Raw genomic sequence first — 20,766 nt, 5'->3', positions numbered from 1 at the left:
GTAAGAAATAGTACACACAGTGACACAGTGTTACTTCTGTATTTATCACAAATCTACAACAATCAAGCATGTGTACAGTATTTTTTAAAGAATAAAGGGATGGAGAGAAAAATCCAGGAACAACAGCACAAAAATGTAGTCAAGTTTTCATCAAAAGACCTAAGGAAACTGAACCAGGAAAAATGTGAACTTGACCAATGTTACCTATGATTTTATGTGTATAGAAACTAAATAAACACAGACTTTACAACTGCCACAAAAATAACTCAAAGTGACCCTTAAATGTTGTATTTATCACCCTCCAGCTTCTGCTCTCTCTTACAGAGAAGCCAAATGCCCTAGAGATCTTTCTGGAAATGGAAGTGATCAGAAAGGTCAGCGGTGGCACAGCATTCCCTCATTCTTCCTTGTGTTTTCAGGCAAACCCAATTTGACTGATGCCCACACAAAAACAATGTTGAAGATTAATTTACTGTCCAATTCCTGCTACATGTATTATGGCACAGGATGTAGAATCTACCCTATCCACCTGCCGAACACCAAGCACATCCAAAGAGCCTTTAAAATTCAGAAACTCCATTTGTTCCCTGGAATTTACTTTCCTTGCATCATGCCATTGTGGCTGGTGGTAGATGAAACTTAATAGCATTCTAATAAAAGATGATCCCCATCAGCTACTTTCTAACAGTTTCTAACCTATTTGTAAAACTTATCACACAAAACTGAATATGGAATGCAATATTGAGAATTTCTAGAAACTAGACCTTCAGTTTTTCAATCTGTCTTCCCACTGCACACCAAAAGCAATGTCTGTGTGTGTACAGTGAACAGTGATATTGTAAGCACCACAACTCCCATGGCCAGGCCTGCAGACTTCCTGTTCCTAGGGAATACACACTCAGGGAGGCATAGAGGCTAAGGGCCACAGCCAGCGTCACCACAAGAACCAACAGAACCACAAACTGACTCATGGTGCATTCAACTACCAGCAGGTGTGACAACTCAGTCAATCTGCTCCTTCTGCCCAGAAGGAAATGCCCCCAACTCACCACGGCATGGCTTATGGTCTCCCGCACAGCTCCCTAAAGCTGTACTGGAAGAGAACCCTAGAAAAAAACACAATATACTTCTCATTGGTACTTCTGATTTCAAGGCCTGCCAGGGGTCTCTAAACAGCTAGGATAAACCAGCTGGGACTCAGGACAGTAAGTAGCACCTCCTCTACTGGATGAACAGAGGCAAAATGACCTAGCAGCTTTGTTTATCACATTGTTCAAATTCTGAGACTCTTGATATCCTGGGCTATTGGAGACTGTGGAAGCTCCATATTTCAGGCTTTTTTATCCAAGGCATATACGTTTTCCCTACAATTGCTAATCAACTCCACACCTGGAGCTCTCCTTGGCCATCCAAAGGTTCTAGAATCTATGACATTTTCATGTGTCCACTGTAATCACCAACTTCTCAGGCCTTCTCTGTAGGTGTTTAAAATCAGTTACAGGTCATCATTCAATCTTGGATTGGCAATCAAGACATTCAGGCAGAAGAATCCCAGCAAATTCCCAAACAATCTGGGCTTTATCCAGATAAACAATGGTTTCGTTTCTATTCTTTCAGTGTACTGTATGTTGATTCTACTATTTATCTGACAACTTACTAAAATTGAGGAGATGCAAAGGGGGGACGAGGAGACCCAGTAGATAAGGAGAGACCTGAAGGAGATGGGGAAGAATAGGAGGACACAGGAGAAGACCTGTGTAGCTCTGGGCACTGGAGTTGCTGTCAGTTCTCTGAGTCCCAGAATCAGCTCCTTGGAGACTCTAATGTCTGAGCCATCTAGTCATGACCTCCTGGAAATGGTGCACTGGAAAAAGCCTGATAAACTGCTCCTGTTCCCAGCCTTGAAATTATTGTTTTTGTCTCAAACCAGCCTGGCTTGTTTTTTGTCAAGAAACAAGGACACTGAGATGTGAGTTGGAAAGGGGCAGAAAGACATTAGCCGCATTCAATCAGCAGCCTGATACATTATCCTCCCCATTCCCTACATCCTGAGACCCTGCCATTATAGAAATGTTGTGATCTTGGATTTCAAGGCAACTGGGACTCACATCTCCCACAGCTCAGAACTTTGGCTTCAAATGCTAACTGAAGAATACACCTTTAGCCTTGGGAGTGAGATTACCCAGAGGCCAAAAGGCTTGCTCTGGTCTGGAGAAGACAAGGGACTCTTGCCTGAGCCCATCATAGTCACAACTGTTCCTTCAGGCCTACTTCCAAATCCCATTGTAGAACTACTCCTTGGATGATATTGGAACCCTTAAACTCTGGCCTCTGCCTCCTAAGTTCTGTGATCTCAGGATTGTGACACCATGACTGGTTTGGGTGACTACTTATTTAGCTTTACTGAGTTCCATAGCATCAACATGTGGACACTCAAATATTAACAATTTATTTATTTATTTTTATTTTTTTGAAGACAGGGTTTCCCTGTGTAGTTTTGGTGCGTAGAAGAAGCTGGCCTCGAACTCACAGAGATCCGCCTGCCTCTGCCTCCCAAGTACTGGGATTAAAGGCGTGCACCACCACCACCACCACCACCACCACCACCACCACCACCACCACCACCACCACCACCTGGCTCAAATATTTACAATTTAAAAGTGAGTAAAAAGAATGTTTATAGAAAGTAGTCATTGTGGCAGGTAATGATGGTTGATCACAACCGTATCCATAGTCAGGAAACAGACTGTAAAAAATGTTGGTCCTTATTACACAATCTAGTACCAAGACAATGGAATGGAATGGTGCTATCACTTCTGGAATGGAGAAGAGTCTTCTCATTCCAACGAACTTAATATACAAGCTAATCTCTCATAAGCACACCCCAGATAATAACATGATCTAGATAAGCCCTGACAGGTATGCTTGGAGGATTGTCCCTTGGCTGATTCTACAGCTTATGAAGTTGAAAATCAGTATTAACCATCACATAAAATTTGCTGTATAGCTTGTCTATGTAGACAGAGAAAACATTCTTCTTTTTATTAATATCTCAAATACCAATAAGCATGTTTGAGGCTAAAGTATATAAAAATGTTTGAGCATATACTTACTTTTTTCCCATACGTAAGCAGCAATTCTCTGGTGATCTCCAGGACAGAATTTATGAACCTCATATAGAATAAGGCACAGTGCAGAACTCTTCTGACCCGTGCTTTTACCTTATTAATGCAGAATCCCACACAAGCACCTCAGAAACTGACCTATGATCTTATTACCAAAAAGAAGTAGAGAGAGGGAGGGAGGGAAAGAGGAGAGAGAGAGAGAGAGAGAGAGAGAGAGAGAGAGAGAGAGAGAGAGAGAGAGAGCTTAAGAATCCATTGAAATGGAACTTAGGTCACCAAAACTGCATACATGGCTTTGTATAATTCTTATGTGTGACTCTCCTTCACAATACCACACTTTCCCAAAGTCCTTTCTTTCTACTAATATCTGTGCTACGTCCATGATAAACAAACATCTCCTTTTAGCCAAGTGTTGTCACATGAGGCTTAGGTGAGTGGATCTCTGCAAAATCCAGGCCTTGCATATGTACTACCTAGTGGTTTCCAGGCCAGAAAGGGTTAGAAAGTGAGACTGTGACTCAAAACAGACTCACTCATCAAAATCTCTACTTAATAAACTTCAGGGCTAAGAAAATAGTTTAACAGAAAAAGTACTCACCTTGCAACTATCCATTTAGTTCTTCATTATAAAGTCAGTTGCTAACAGAGCATGCCTATAATCCAGTGCTTTTAAGGCAAGATAAAAGCAGAAAGAAGAAATCCTACAAGCTTATGACCTTGTGATGGAAACTAGAGCCCCATCACAAACATGCTGAAGGGAAAGGACCAACATCCAAAGTTGTTGTCTGACTTTTATACCCATATCATTGCACACATGCACACCTTTCCACACATAAATGAGCACACAGATAAGGACAGTCATTAGTAAATAAATAATAAAATTAAGAGTTGGATGATGTGGCACACAACTTTTATTTCAATACTTGGAGGCAGGAGCAGGTAGAATTCTGGGAGTATGAGGCCAACTTTACCTACATTCTGAGTTCAAGTCCAGCTAGAGCTTTTAGAGAGACCTTGTCTCAAAATCAGATAAAATTCCAATTCTGATTTGTACAGATTTATGCTGAAATCCTTTTCTAAAATGCACTGAAGTGTCCCAGCTTAATTTCAGCAGAGATCCCTATAAACAATTAGTTTCCTACAACACAGATTGAGACTGTGTCTCTGACTCTTTCATCTTTCCACAGAACTGATATTTTTGTTTAACCATTCCAAAGTCTCACTAAATAGTTTTAGAGGAAGCCACTAGAGCCATAAATGGGGTGCAAGCTTGTAATAGTAGCACTCTAGAAACAGAGGCGGGAAGATCACTGTCAGTTTGAAGAACCTGTGCTATATAGTCTCTCTTCCCACACCTACACACACACACACACACACACACACACACACACACAACACAAAATGTGTAAGAAGAACAAAATTGAATAATAAAGAACACAGGACATTCACTTCAAGTGTCAGCCACTGGTCCCTGTCAAATCATTCTCAGAAATGAATATACCTGACTATGGTAGCAGAGCCAGCTAGTTCCCCTTGAATTCCAGCCTGCTCAGTCTACATAGTGAGGATGATAATGGAACATTCTCAATAACACACAGACACACACACACATACACACACACACACACACACACACACACACACACACACACACAATATAGTTAAATATAATTTTTCTTTGTTATTATATACAGGGTCTCATAAGAAAGCTCCAGCTGGCCTAGAACTCACAATGTATAGTTTAATGAATATTATATATTGAATACTTTAAAACAACTTCCAGTAAATGTTTATTTCTATACCAATGGCTCATTATTCAAAGAGGGACAGTTTTCTATACTAGAGGAGCTTCCAAGTAATTTTCTTTACATTTCCTTAAATTTGAAAAGAACTGGAAGTGGAAAATTTCACACTGTTTATATTCCTATGTTGTTTTCCTTCATCCACTCATTCTATGAAATCAATATCAATCTCTTCTTGAAATCTATTTTATAAACATTTTAACTATATTGTACTTTCTGTTTTAATGATAAGACTCTAAATGTGGAAACTCAAAAAATGACTATTAAGGTAAATATTCTAGCTACCCAATGAATTCGTAAGAATGTTTTTCTAAAATTGTTAAAAATTTTTCAAGTATTGAATTGAAATTTTTGGAAGACCACTCTTTTTACAATTTTCCTGGGATCCAATAAATAGGAGGTTGTCGAAATACAATTATAGTATTTGTTGTGCTATTAACACACTGAGTTAAATAGAAGTTATTGTATATTATGAAATAAAAATTACTATACTGGATTACTAGGCTTTCTATAAATAACGTATGAGAAGCAACAATGCAAGCTTGTGTGTATTAGGATTCATTGTTCATTGTATCAAAAGTAAAATTTGCAGTGTTTTCTCATACTGTTCCTCTCAGAAAGGGTAACGAATCACGTTCTAAGTATTAATGTTCACAGTAAGTATGACATGTTCCCCTGTATTGTAACCTAGGTGAGGAAACAGTGAAGCCTTACAGTTAAGAAAGGCTAAAAGTATGTTGGTTTCCATACCATAATTTATTAGACCATGAAATTTTGGTGGAGACCACCCAAGGCCCCATGATAGATTATATGAAGTAGTCAGTTTACATTTAACCCAATGTAGGTATATTGATGAGGCTGCTCCTTGTTCTCCAATTGGACAGGGCAGCAAGTGAGGTACTTCTCTAATACCGGTAATGTGTTTTGAGATGCCTGTTTTAGTAACTCTGCTTCCACTAATGGTTATAGGTAAAACTTTTATTTTTCCCATTTTTTCAGTTGCCCAATGAAAAGCCATACCATTATTAATTCCAAGGCATCCTGGTGTATTACTTGTTATTCATGGCCATACATATAAGTGTATCAGAAGCCTTATTGTAATAAGCATAGTAAAAAAATGCCTTTTAGACATATAAAAATAGCTTAGTCTGGAACCCTGCTACACCCAAGGCTGCAACTGATAAGCAGAACTCTGTGATATCACTCAATGAAGATTACCAGAAACAGTACTAGAACCCCATTATTCCAAATGGACAGTACATAAGCAGAGACCAAGAGCAATGCTCTGCTATGCTCATCTATAGAGATATCACCTTGATTTTCCCTGTAGCTGGACAGACTTGTTCAGAATCCTGACCCTTGAATCAGAGACTTCTGTTAGAGACTGGACCTGACCTTCTCCTAAGATTTGTCACATAGCTGAGCAACCTTGGGGACATAGGCTTAGGATGACAGTTGCAAATAGAGAGTGTGAACCTTCTCTGATGACCATTAGCACAGTAAAATACAACTTCGTTAAACTAACTATGCACATCTACCTTCTTGCTGCTGACACGAGCTATGTGAGGAAACTAGCTGAACATGAGCCTTGCAAGCAAGTCAGTACGCACCATCACTCCAGGGTTTCTTCTGTACTTTCTGGGCCCTGAGTGAGATTTCCTAACGCAACTTCTTTTAGCAGAGGAACTGTGAACTGGAACTGTAAGGTGAAATATACCATTTTCCCCTAAATTTTCTTTCAGTCATGGTATTTGCCACACATCAGAATAAAATTGGAGACCTTGTTGACTCACAGAATCCCAAGCTTTGTGAACACAGACAGATCTTCAAATAGTTTTGCTCTACCTTTGGGATCGATATTGGGTTGTAGAAGCCTTAAGGAATAAATTAAGCTATCTTGCCCAGCCCAGAAAACAAATTTTCACAAAAATGTTGAGATTATTTCAGCACTTCAGTGACCCTGTTGAACTTCCTCATGAAACCACAGCTGAGAACTTCTGGTCTAATGCTCTTCCCATCCCTTTCTCCCTTAGAAAAAACTAGATGAGCAAAGGTAATTGGTTCTGTGCTACCTTGAGCATCATTCTGAGACATGGGACAACTTAAAGCCACAGTACTCTTGTTCTAGTCACTACAGAGTGTGTTTCCCATAAATAAACAAGAATTTTCTCAAAGAATTGGGGTATTTAAGATGCCTTTTCTTTGTGTGACAGTGCCATAGAGTTCTTGGACAATCTTAGCAAGTGAGTCAATGGTGGTAATGCAAGGTTGCAACGTAGATAGAACCTCGGCTGCTGCTCTTTCTTTACCTGAAGGAATTCTTCAGGCTGCAACATTCTGTCAACAGCTCAGAGGAGTAGCAGCTCTGTGAGGCTACTCCAGAGTGCCTGAGGCCCCTTCTCTCTGAAGCTCACTAAGCTGAGTGAGGACCTGGTCATGGCTTCTGCTCTACCTGTATGGCAAGGGTGATACCTTCTCAGCCCATGGGGAAGGAACCAATGCCCAGAGCTCAATTCACATCTATGCCTCTGTCCTGCTGAGAGTCGCTGTGAACAATAACACACTACCAAATACCCTATCTTCCCTGTTGTGGCTGCCACAGGCCAGGGTCCTCAGGAAGTCCACATTTCCAGTAGATCAGAGGTTGGAGGACACCTATGAAGGGCGTGAGTCACCATCCCCTTTTCAAAGCTTCTCACTCTTTGTTAGACCACTGGGAGTCAGAGGTTGCAAACAGTAAGAAGGGAATCTAGGCCAGGGATAGAAAGCCTAAGTTTTAATCTCTGTCACCCCATTTTAGGATCACAAATGCCTTTTCACTTTGTGGCTGTTTCCTTCTCCCTTCCTGGAGCTCAGTCTATAGCTGGCTCAGATTTATTATGATTTATGCACAACAATTTCTTAAGAAATTAATTCCCCAGGAAATTCAAGGAAGTTCAATTGCACCATGGGAAAAATCTAGTAGTGATTGGTGAAGCTCAATTCCCTTCCTGAAGCTGAGTGCCCTCTGGAGGAGACCTGGTGACTTATTCCTCTGGGTGGTATCCTTTGTTCTTGCTGTTGGAAGTGAGTGACAATGTAAGTGTGCTTAGGGGAAGAGGTATAAGCAGTAATAGTAATAGGCTTGTTCTCACTGAGCTGGGGAGAGAAGCCAGCCTTCTAGACAAGCAAAAGGGCGCAGTGCAGAGGAAAGATAAAAGATGCCATGTATGGTGTCTGTTGTAGCTAGAATTCTAACTTGTCACATAGAATTGCTATCAACAGCATGTGCACTAGCTATTATTCCTGCTTTTCTAGAGAGAAAACGGTGGTTGCAATGCTTAAGATACACAGGAAAGAGGGCTTGCCAAGAGTTTTGATCTATTGTCTTTCGCTTTACTAACACATTCAGAGCCTGAAAATATTGTGTGTGTCTTGTATCGGCCCTGCCTTTGTTTTAAGTGAATTAGTAAACACAACAAAATCAATAAAAACACATGTATAAAAGGAAAGACAACGAAGAGAGCTGAGAAAGACAACAAAAAAATTCTTAGCAACTTGTAGGCCATATTTCAAAGAGACCAGTTATTGTGGCTGATTAAAAAAAAAACATAAACAAATGAAGTAATCTTACAAAGTGTCTCTGATGGCATCTCTCATGTTCATGGGTCATCTCAACCAAATTTTCTCTAGCTGGAGGAAACTGACACACAGAAAGGCAAACTGCCAGCCACACATCAGAGAATTGCAGCATGGGGGCCCCTGGCTGCCCCCTTCCTTTGGAATTGTGGCTTTTGCACTCTGTTCCTCAGATCTACATCCTACCCCTATAAATGCAGTTATTGGGGCTCCTGGGCAAAGCCGGTAGTCTCCTTGGCTAGCCCTTTTAAGTTGCTCATAAAGGGCTGTCACATGCAAGTTGGAGGCTAAAGACCACATCAGAATGACTTCTACTCTAACTGCTTGTATATATTTCTAAAGGAAGAAGTTTGTCAAAGATCAGTTTCCACAGATCTTTCTGTGGAAGCACAGAAGTTAGAGGTCAGCCTAGAACTAAAGACACTAGTGGACAGAATGCCACTTATTATGTCCACCTACCACCTGGCAGGTAAAGGGCCTCTTTGGTTTGACCTTTAAGGTGTCTCTCTTGACCTCTAAGGGAGGGTACACCATAAGGTTGAGATTCATCTTTAGGGCTGTAATTCCAAATCCATTTCCCCACATTTCAAAATTTTTAGGGTCAGGAAATCCATAGAAAAAATAATTTCCAAAGCAGTTGACCTTGTTTTATGTAATAGAAGAAATTATGGTAACACTTGATATGGCAAGACACTATGTTGAGCAATTTCTGGATAGGGTAATATGCTGTCTGAGTCAATGGGTGTCTGTGTGTTTTTGTAATATAGTGACTTGAGAAACACAGGGTTGAGCTCAGAAGGAAGAAGGATCTCCTGCTCTGGTAGTGATGTGCTGCTGCTGAGCATGGTATTCATTACTTTCATGTCTCCCTGACTTCTGGAAACCCCAGTGTCACAGACTGGTGTCTTAGCATCTTCATTACATACAGGTTCCAGGCTCAGCAACCTAGGAGAGGAAGAATTGACTTTAGCCCACATTTCCAGGTTTTAATCCATCTTGGGGAAGTCAAGGAATAAACTCAGCTAGTCACATCACATCCACAGTCAAAAGCAAAAAGATAAAAATGCACCCAGGCTGCCTGCTTGCCTCTGCTTTTTCTCCAGGTTTCTTCACTGTTACACAATTTAGGTCCCAGCCAATGAAATGATAGTGCCACTCTCAATAAACAGTCAATAAAACCCACAGACATGCTCAGAGTCAACCTGATCAAATTAATTCCACATTATGAGTCCCTATTCCCAGTTGGCTCTAGTTTAACTAACAAGCACACTACCTAGCATGATTTCCAGGCTAAGAGCAGATTTGTGCCTTGACTCTGGAATCTCCAATTGGACTGTAGGCTGGAAGCTTTTCTACATGGAAGGACTTGCAAATGAATATCCTGAATGTCTTTTGCCCATAAGGAAGCTTGTATTATGGATGGCAGATTCCAGGTCTCTGAGGACCTTCAGTACAGAGTAAAAGCAGACCACTTTGAACTATAATAAACAGTGGACATGACCCCAAGACACACACACTGACCACACAGAATTTAGTCACACTGTGAGACCCTCTGACAATTTCACTCTTCTACTGGTATGTGTTCTAAGCTGTTCTAGGCTCTTTCTCTGGCACAAACAATATCTGCTCATTGCTATTTCTATACTAAAGCCAACAGAATCTAAATATTTCCTTTTAAGAAGCATAATCCAGAAGTCTGTCCCCAGCATTGTTGGGGAATTTTCCTTTGGTGCATCCTATCCTCTTCTGTTCCCTTACTTCTGGAACACAGATGGAGCCAGGATCTGCACTGAGTGCTCACTGTGCACAGAGAACTGTCAAGAAAGGCACTGAGATTACCCTGAACACCCTGAGCCTCCATGAACATCACCCTGGGTATTCCTCCAAAAAAAAGAAATCATCCACACTTACAAGGCCATCAGGTTCTCTGACTTGTTTCTTGAGGACCAGTGCTCCTTGTGTTCATAAATGCCTGTGATTTGATAACTAGGCAATGTGTAGTGTTCAGAGGGCAGGTTTGCTGTATTGATCAGCTTTTTAAAGTTGCTAAAGTCAAAACTAAATATACCACAAATTAAATATGTGGTCTTCATTTACAGCTATCAATAAAATGACTGAGAAAATATTAAAGGAGCTAGAAATACTGAGTTGTAACTGTGCTGTAGCTATTTCATCACTTAGTGTCACTGTTCATTCCCAAAAAACCCTGTTTCATATTTCTCCAGCTTGGTTTGAAGCCATTTTCTTAATTGAGTTTTCAAGAGACCTGAGATTAGAACAACTAGAGATATATCACATTGCTTTAGGGTTAAAAATCATTTCACCCATTCTCTACGTCTTATGAAAGAACATTAAATGAAAAATAGCTGCTGCTGCACTGTTATCAATCAAAACATTCCCCTGAATTTCATACTTAATTTTCATTGTTTCGTAATTGCTTTCAGGTTTTCACTATCTCACTGAGGTAACCAACGCAGCTTAATAGTATCCAGCCAGTTCGATTGTCCTTGTATGCACTGCACTACTTTAAAAAGCCTTATTTACTAAAAAGTACACAACTGCCCTTCATCTGAAAAATTCTTCCAAATTAAGGAGTGATTGCTCGGCTTACACTATAGAGCAAGAGCCTTTAATGGTGATTATCTTGAAAATTCCTGCCAGATTCACTATTGGACTTCTATCTGAATCTACCTAGTGCTGTTTTTCCTCTACAACCACAGACTTTGCATTTCTTTTTATCTCACTTGTTGCTCATGTTCACTGTAGACCTGAATGATTCATCAGCAGTAACCATCCCATAGAATCAATATTCTGTCTAAGAAATCAGACAATTGCTTTTGAATTCTGCCTCACTCAATTTTGGAGGACCTGTGCAAAATAAAAAACATTTTGGGCCAAATATCACACAAATGACTGCTAGCTTAATTTTTCTTGGAGACTATTCCCCAACAAGATCTTATGATCTTGACCTCAACTATACGGATTAATATTGACCCTCCCATTTTCCAGGTCCTACAGCAATAGCCATTTAAGCCCCATGTACACTTTCCATCCTTTTGTTATCAAAACTCCTGATATATTCAACATTCTTCCACAAGACAATATTTCCAGGCTATTTGTAGTAATAAAATGACTTTTGTGGTACCATTTTTCATTCTAATTTGCTTCTTTGTTGCCATGATTCAATTCTCTAACCAAAAGCAACTCAGGTAATGAGTTTATTTGCTTGATACCCTCAGGTCAAAGTCCATCACTGTGGGAACTTAGGATATAAACTCGTTAGTAACTGAAGGCAAAACCTCATGGAAACATGATTTCCTGGTTTCCTCTTGCTTTGTCATTGTCTCATGCTCAGCTAGCTCTTATCCAGCAAAGCACAACTTTCTTAGTGATATTGCCACCCTCAGTGGAAGTGTTGCTTGCTCTGCAAGTAAAGTCTCGCTGTCTCTGATCCTGAGGGCAGAGTGTTGACAGATGCAGAATCAACAGCACAGATTCTGGGAGATATGCAAGCAATCTCATTTACTAAACAAAGGGATGAGGTATTTATGTGTGTACTTTTTGGCAGGCTTTGCTTCCAGCTGGTTTGGCATGTCTTGTTTGGCTCTGGGCTGCATGCTGTGGGATGTTCTGTATGGCAAATGTGTTGCTAATTAGTCAATAAATAAAACACTGATTGGCCATTGGCTAGGCAGTAAGTGTAGGCGGGACAAGGAGGAGAATAAAGCTGGGAAGTGGAAGGCTGAGTCAGAGAGACACTGCCAGCCGCCACCATGACAAACAGCATGTGAAGATGCCGGTAAGCCATGAGCCATGTGGCAAGGTATAGATTAATGGAAATGGATTAATTTAAGCTATAAGAACAGTTAGCAAGAAGCCTGCCACAGCCATACAGTTTGTAACCAATATAAGTCTCTGTGTTTACTTGGTTGGGTCTGAGTGGCTATGGGACTGGCAGGTGATAGAGACTTGTCCTGACTGTGGGCCAGGCAGGAAAACTCTAGCTACAGCTGCATGTCATCAGATTTTGGTCTGGAGCTTATGGGTCAGGTTTCTCCTGGCCAGAGTGTCCTCTGCACATGTCACAGCTCTTTGTTTCCTTAAGGCGTGGCCCAGTGCTTTTGGCCTTACTTGCCTCAGTGGAAGAAACTTCCCCCATCAATTATTAATCTCACAGTCACTGCAACCAATCAGTATGATATGATGAATACCCTGTCATCATAGAGCCTTCATCCAGTAACCAATGGAAGCAGATCAGAGAACCACAGCCAAGCACCAGGTCGACCGAGTTCCAGGGGTCCAGTACAAGAGAGAGAAGAGAGATTCTATGAGCAAAGGGCATCAAGATCATGATGGGGAAACATACAAAGATAACCAAACCAAAGTAGTAAGAACTCATGAACTGTGGACCAATAGCTGTAGAGCCTCCATGGGACTGGACTAGGCCTTGTACATAGGCAAGACAGTTGTGTAGCTTGATCTGCTTACAGGGTCCCCTGCCAGTGCGATCAGCATCCACTCCTGGTGCATGAGTGGGCTTTTTGGAGTCCACTGCCTATGGTGGGACACCTCGCACTGCCTTAATGCAGGAGGAGGAGCTTGGACCTGCCTCAAATGAGTATGTCAGGTTCTGCGGTCTCCCCAATGTAGGTCTTGCCTTGGAGGAGGTGGGGATGGAGGGTGGCTTTGAGAGGAAAGGCTGGGGGTTGGGAAGAGGGAGGGGAGGAGGTTCTCTGGTTGGAATGTAAAACAAATAAACTTTCTGAATAAAAAAAGAAAAAATAAGAAAAACTTAAAGAAATGTTCAACATTGTTAGCCCTTAGGGAAATACAAATCAAAACAACTCTGAGATTAGATCTCACACCCATCAGACTAGCTAAGAACAATAACACAAGTGACAGCTCATGCTGGTGAGAATTTGGAGCAATTCTACCATTGCTGATGGGAGTAGACTTTTACAACCACTATGAAAATCAATATGGCAGTTACTCAGAATCAATCTACCTCAAGACCCAGCTATAACACTCTTGGACATACACCCAAAGGATGCTCAGTCATACCACAAGAACACTTGGTCAACTATTTTCACAGCAGTTCTATTCATAATAGCCACAACCTGGAAACAACCTAGACATCCCTCAAACAAGGAATGGATGAAGAAAATGTGGTATATTTACACAATGGAGTATTAATTGGCTGTTAAAAATAAGGACATCATGACATTTATAGGCAAATGGATACAACTAGACTAAAATCATTTTGAGTGAGTTAACCTAATCCAGAACTGGAAAGGCAAATGTAGTATGTATTCACTAATACATAGTTATTAGCTATTAGGTAAATGTTAATCAAGCTTCAGTCAACAAACACAGAAAGGTTCAGTATAGAGGAGAGCTATAAGAGTGAATTATGGATTCTAGAAAGGGTAAATATAATAGATTCTGTGGGTGGGCTTGGTAGTGAATGAGAGCAGGAACAAGAGGGATCAGGTGTGTATATGGAGAAACAGCGCAGAGACAGACACATGGAATTAGGGGGGCAATTAAGGGTTAATGTGGAAACCTAGTGCACTGGTAACTTCCAGGAATTGGTGAGGGTGACCATAGTGAGGACTACTAGTAATGGTGGTACCTGGTTTCGTAAAGTGAAGTTGTTGGCTGATTTCTAAAGATCCCTAAATGATCCAGACTAAGGCTAGGAGAGGTTGCTCTCTGAAAAATGACAGCATGGACTCAGTTCCCAAGATAACTTCCACGCGGCTCACTGAATGTACAGAGGTTGCACAGGTGCAGCCTTGGAGCTTTCATGCCTATGTTCTAGTCTCCTTGACACAAGATACTCTAGAGGTTACAGAAAGAGCAATCTGGACACCAACCCAGCTACCACACCCGCCAATTATACTGTATTGCCTACAAGATATGCAAAACCATGGTGAAACAAAACATGTGAGAGGGTCCAACCAATGGTTGGTTTAACTTTAGGCCTACACCATGGGAGGGGACCCATGCCTTACATTACATGGATGACCACAAATTCACAGAGACTCAAATAGCAATTATGGGGTTTACATGGGTCTGCACCAGGCACTCTGCATATATAACGGTTAGCTTAGTGTTTTATGGGAATCCTAACAGAGGTAGCAGGTATCATTTTGAATTTTTCTTGCGCTTGAGACTCTTTTCCTGCTATTGCCTTGCCTTTTCCAGCCTCAATGTGAAGGTTTTGCTTTGTTTTGGATTTTACTGTATCTTGTTTGGTCATGTTTGTATATTCTCTCTTGGAGGTCTGCTTTTTCCCAAAGAGGAAACAAAAGAGGGTTAGTAGATCTGGGGAAGAGGGGAGGTGGACAAGTGATAGGAGTGGAGGAAGGAAAAACTCTGATTAGAATGTATTGTGTGAGAGAATAATCTATTTTCAATTAATAAAGAAGTAAATATTTTCTAACTGAAAATGCAAACAAGGAAGGAATCAATCATGAAAAAAGAGAAGTAATGTAGTGAAGAAAGGGACAGAAACATACAGTTCTTGTTCTGTGTGTGTAGATGGTGACCATGACATAGGAGCTTATTTCAAGCTCATTATTAGGCCTTGTCCAGATCTGTGAAATGAGAATTTTTATTGTCAGCAATGTGAAAGATATATCATGCAGGAAACAAACAGAGATCATTATCTTGTGTTATCTTTTACTACTTTGGATTATAGAATTACAGAGGTTATTGCTCATTTAAATCTAAAAAAAACTCTTGAATTTCATTGAGGAAACTAACATGTGAATAAATATTTAAAATATATGAATACATATAAAATGTAATAAAGTAATGCTACATAAATTATATCATACATTAAACATATAAAGACTGATACATTAAAATGTTAAATGTTTAAGCACATTCTCCAATGTAAAAATGAATGTGTTACCATTTAAGAAAGGTTATTTGATAAGAGAACAAACAGATGAGTTACTTGTCTAAGCATATTACATATTTGTTAGACTATAATTTATTGTCATTATTTAATTTAAAACAAGTCAGTCTGTTTCTTAACCTCACTTTTACTTTTTCATGTAGTATGAATCACTAGCAGAAAGCTCTCATTACATTGAAATAAAGCAAAATTTTGCATTTTTACAAATTTCAATAGCTTAATTGCATCTCATCTCTATAACAACTCTTGCTACAAAAAGCTTGATGTTTCATAGTTCTCCACCTAACTAAATAAATGTTGGGAAAACCTTCTGAAGGAGATTGCTTTCACTAGATTCTGTCTTCTTGCTGCCCTTAATTTTCATTTGTCACCTGTAGTATAGACAAGATGCCTGGAGCTCACATCACCTTGACAACTGAGAGTGCATTAAAAATGAAAATCAGAAAATCAGTTAGGACTAAGAAGTGAGGTAACATAGCACAAGTTTTTACTATATGCAGTTTCACGGCCAATAAAGCACTGACTGTGAGTCCTTTGTAAGTATATAATCCTTTAGCCATTGCTATTGTCTTTATTCATTTAGCACTTTGTCTTCTTGAAGCCCCAAGCTAGTCATCAACAAATGAAACTTTGTTATTTTCAGCCAGGCGGTGGTGGCGCATGCCTTTAATCCCAGCACTTGGGAGGCAGAGCCAGGCGGATCTCTGGAGATCAAGGCCAGCCTGGTCTACAGAGCGAGATCCAGTAAAGGCACAAAGCTACACAGAGAAACCCTGTCTCGAAAAAACAAAAAGAAAAAAGAAAAAGAAAATTTAGGTTATTTTCATATTTTGACTACCATCAATATAACAGCTATGAGCATAAAAATTCTGATACTTGTTAATACTAATTTTAATTGTATAGAAAATATATTGAGAAGAATGCTGGGATCCATAGCAATTCTATCATTTTATGAGAACTCTGTATACTGTAAACACACATCACTACATGGAAAGAGAATGCCTGAAGATGTTTTATTTTAGTAACTGGGTTGCCTGGGTGTAGGTAATGTGTCCAAATGCATCAGAATACATACACTAAGTATTTGTGATTTTATATCAACTATTACAAAGAAACATGATTTTAGCTAATTTTAGTTGATATCTGTAGAAAATTCCAAACTACTATTATCAAAATTTACTTTGCAGGCCGGGTGGTGGTGGCACACGCCTTTAATCCCAGCACTCGGAAGGCAGAGCCAGGCAGATCTCTGTGAGTTCGAGGCCAGCCTGGGCTACCACCCAGCACTCGGAAGGCAGAGCCAGGCAGATCTCTGTGAGTTCGAGGCCAGCCTGGGCTACCAAGTGAGTTCCAGGAGAGGCGCAAAGCTACAGAGAAACTCTGTCTCGAAAAACCAAAAAAAAAAAAAAAAAATTTACTTTGCATGCTACTATACAATCACATGTCACACTCATATTCATTGATAAATTCTGGAGAATGTTTCACTTTCATTTTTTGCTATCTCAATTAAGTTATACTTAGTAGGATATCTTTTATAACATAACAATGCATTCTGTGTCATGAAACTACTGTAGCCTACTTTCTATGTCTTTGTTCATTGTTTCAAATCAGTTTCATTGTCAGAGTTACTGTAGTTTGCTAAACAAATGATTATATAGAGTAATATCTTTTGCCGTTTTATAGTTTTGCAAAGAACACTATTATATTATCAATAACAACAAAAAGATGTTGGGTATGTTCAATTTAGAGCATAAAGTTAATACAACACACAGAAAATTCCCAGTAACTTATAACAAGAAAGCCGATTCCAAAGCTATGTTCCATGTGGATAAACTCAGAATTCTCAATAGGATTAAGAAAAAAATGGTACACGTGTTGACATGTGACTTTTATACCTAACACAAATCTACAACAATCAAGAATGTGTACAATATTTCTGAGAGAATAAGGAGATAGAGAGAAAAAGCCAAAATCAAAAGCACAAAAATATAGTCAAGCTTTCATCAAAAAACTTAAGGAAACTGAACCAAGAAAAATTTACAAAAAAAAAAAAGGAACTTAATCAATGTTACTTATGATTTTATGTGTATAGAAATTAAATAAATATATACTTCACAACTCCCACAATAGTAACTCAAAGTGATGCCTAAACTGCTATATTTTTGATCTTTCAGCTACTACTGATTCCTCTTCCAAATAGAGAGGTCCCATGCTCTAAGAGTTCTCTCTGGAAATTGAAGTGGATCAAAAAGGTTGGCTATAGCCATGCATCCCTTTATTCCCCATTGTGGTTTTAGGCAAAAACTAAACTAACTGATATCAAAACAACAAAACAAATTTGAAGAATAATGTGTGCTTCCTGACATATAGATCAATGCACAAAATGTGGAATCTGGCCTACCTACCTGCCCAACCCCATAAATACCAAAGATACCTTCACAGCTCAGAAATTCCATTTGTCCCCTGGAATTTAATTTCCCTGAATCATGCCATTGTAGCTGGTGATAGAGGAAAGTTAAAGCATTCTAAACAAATATTTCTGAATGATGACCCCCATTACCTCCTTTCCACCAGTTTCTAACCTATTTGTAAAGCTTATAATGTAAAACTGAATGTGGAATGCAATGTTGAGAATTTCTACACACAAGACCTTCAGTTTTTCAATCTGTCTTCCTACTGCACACCAAAGGCAATGCCTATGTGTACACACAGGAGAGTCATACTTTAAACAACACATCTTCTATGGACAGGTTTGCACAGCCTCCCTGTCCCTAGGGAATGCACACACAGGGAGGCTTAAAGTTCAAGGGCCACTTGCCAAGTCAACACACGGACCAACAGAACTAGACTGTCTCATGGGCCTTTAACTCCAGTATATCTGATAGGGCAGCAAACATGCTTATCCTGCACAGAATGCCATGTACTCCCCACTCACCGTATCATGGTTTATGGTGACCCTCATGGCTCCCTAAAGCAACACCAGAGAAGAACTCTAGAAAAACAAACAAACAAACAAACAAAAACACAAATATACCTCCCACTGGTGCTCCTTATTGCTAAGTTTGCCCATAGTCCCTCAATAGCTAGTATCACCCTGCTGGATCTCAGGACAATAGCAGCTTCTCTACTAGATGAGCAGAAATCTAATGATTGAGTCAGTATGAACCTTCCCAGTTCAGCCATTCCATTCTAGGGACAGAGAGGGCTCTAGTGTGATTAAATTTCTATTTTGTAGAAAGTCTTCCAGTTTGTCAGAGCAATTCAATTTCCCATTCCAAGATATGGTGTCCCTTGTATCCATAATTCCATTACATAGTCAGTGACTAGTGAAGTCAACCCTTTGCTTCCTAATTAGGAAGTCCTTCAGCTAAACATAGGTCACATTCAAACAGTAACAGCTGTTAAAGTAAAAAGAGGCCATTACGGTGGTGGCGCACGCCTTTAATCCCAGCACTCGGAAGGCAGAGCCAGGCGGATCTCTGTGAGTTCGAGGCCAGCCTGGGCTACCAAGTGAGTTCCAGGAAAGGCGCAAAGCTACACAGAGAAACCCTGTCTCGAAGGAAAAAAAAAAAAAAAAAAAAAGAGGCCATTAATTAGAAAACAGTGATGGGAATATCTCAGGGCTTAGAGGCAGAAATGATGTAAGGGCCACAGAGCCTCCATAGTGTGACCTTATGTAATTTTGGCTCAAGGTCAGAGATGCTATGCTTGTTTTGCCCTGTATGACTGAATAATAGGATGTTTTGGCCAAAGGCATGGTTACCAGGTGTATTATACTTCTAGGCCTAATTACACTATGTTTTTCCATAAGGAGTGGATACTAGATATTTTGAGAATTAAGGGGGTGTTTACACTTGTTTGTACTTTGAACCATTGTGTCTTTGAAAAGGGGAGGTCTTTTGCCTCTCTCTTTGCTGATGGATAAAAATCCCATGAAGAATAAACTTGGGGTGACTGCTTTAGTGACCAGGAGCCCTCCCAATGCTATTCTGCCATGGCTCACAAAGCCATAATCACATTAAACACATAATATCAATGTTTGTTAAAAACATATATCCTATTTGCTATTATATTATCTGGCATCTCTCGAGAAATCTCTTAGAAGGCAAAGGCAGTACTTCAAGATGAAATGCCAAATGGTTAACTAATGGGGACAGGAATAAGAATGGAATATACATTATATACATATATATATATACACACATATGCATAAATGTATATATCTGCATAGCACAACAATGTATGATATTTGATACATATTTGATTGATTATTCTCCTTTATTACATCTCTATCAGATAAAAGAAAATACTGCTTTGAAAACACATGAGGTATTTAATGTTTCTTACAGTCTCATTTTAACATTAACACTGTTATATAGTATTTACAAAATAACACTCATTGGGAGTATATCATCTACCCTTGGACTGAGTAATTACTGACATCCAAGCCAGGCTGAATAACAAACAACAAAATCTCAAGTGAATTGGTGAAAATATGAAAGAAACAAAAGCAGGAACAACTACCCACCAGCCTTTCACACACACACACATACACACTTACTTGAAAAGTATTATCAAACATTGCCTGATAATTACATAAACAATGAACGACTTAGATGAAGGGCATCCCATTCCATCCATTAAAACAGAAAATACCTATTACCAAGTAAAAGCACAATAGAAGTTAAAAAATTCCACAGAAAGACTATAAGGGCAATAAAATAAACTTCATTAAGTGGATTTGCCACACGTATAGCACACATCAGTAAATACCATAAATGTTTCAAAATAAAAATCAAAAGGTAATGATCTCCACTGGCAGTCTTGAATGAACATGGTAATGTACTTACTTCAAGACTATGATTAGGGGGCTGGAGAGATGGCCCAGCGGTTAAGACCACTGGCTGCTCTTCCAGAGGACCCAGGTTCAATTCCCAGCACACACATGGCATTTCACAACTATCTGTAATTCCACTTTCAGGAGATCTGACACCCTCACACCAATGCACATAAAATAAAGTTTAAAAAAAAATTCTAAAAAAAAAAAAAAAAAAAAGACAATGACAAAAAAGAAATAAAAAAGTTTTTTTCCCATGATACTGAAGACAATTGTGATGTCTGAAGTCTTTATCAAATCATTTACACAGGGTTTTTCCTCTTAAGTTTGTCCATATTTCCTGACATCAAAATGATGTAAATAGGCTTTTAAATATTTGCCAAGATAGAGACCTGGCTAGGGAGTTAAGAAAAGTTCAATCCCAGGACCAGGGTCCAATTTTGGACAACTTCCTATAAT

The sequence above is a fragment of the Peromyscus eremicus genome, chromosome 2 (genome assembly GCF_949786415.1).
Source record: "Peromyscus eremicus chromosome 2, PerEre_H2_v1, whole genome shotgun sequence".
In the NCBI taxonomy this organism is placed as follows: Eukaryota; Metazoa; Chordata; class Mammalia; order Rodentia; family Cricetidae; genus Peromyscus; species Peromyscus eremicus.
The sequence above is the reverse complement of the archived record's forward strand: the minus strand, read 5'-3'. Positions refer to the sequence as shown.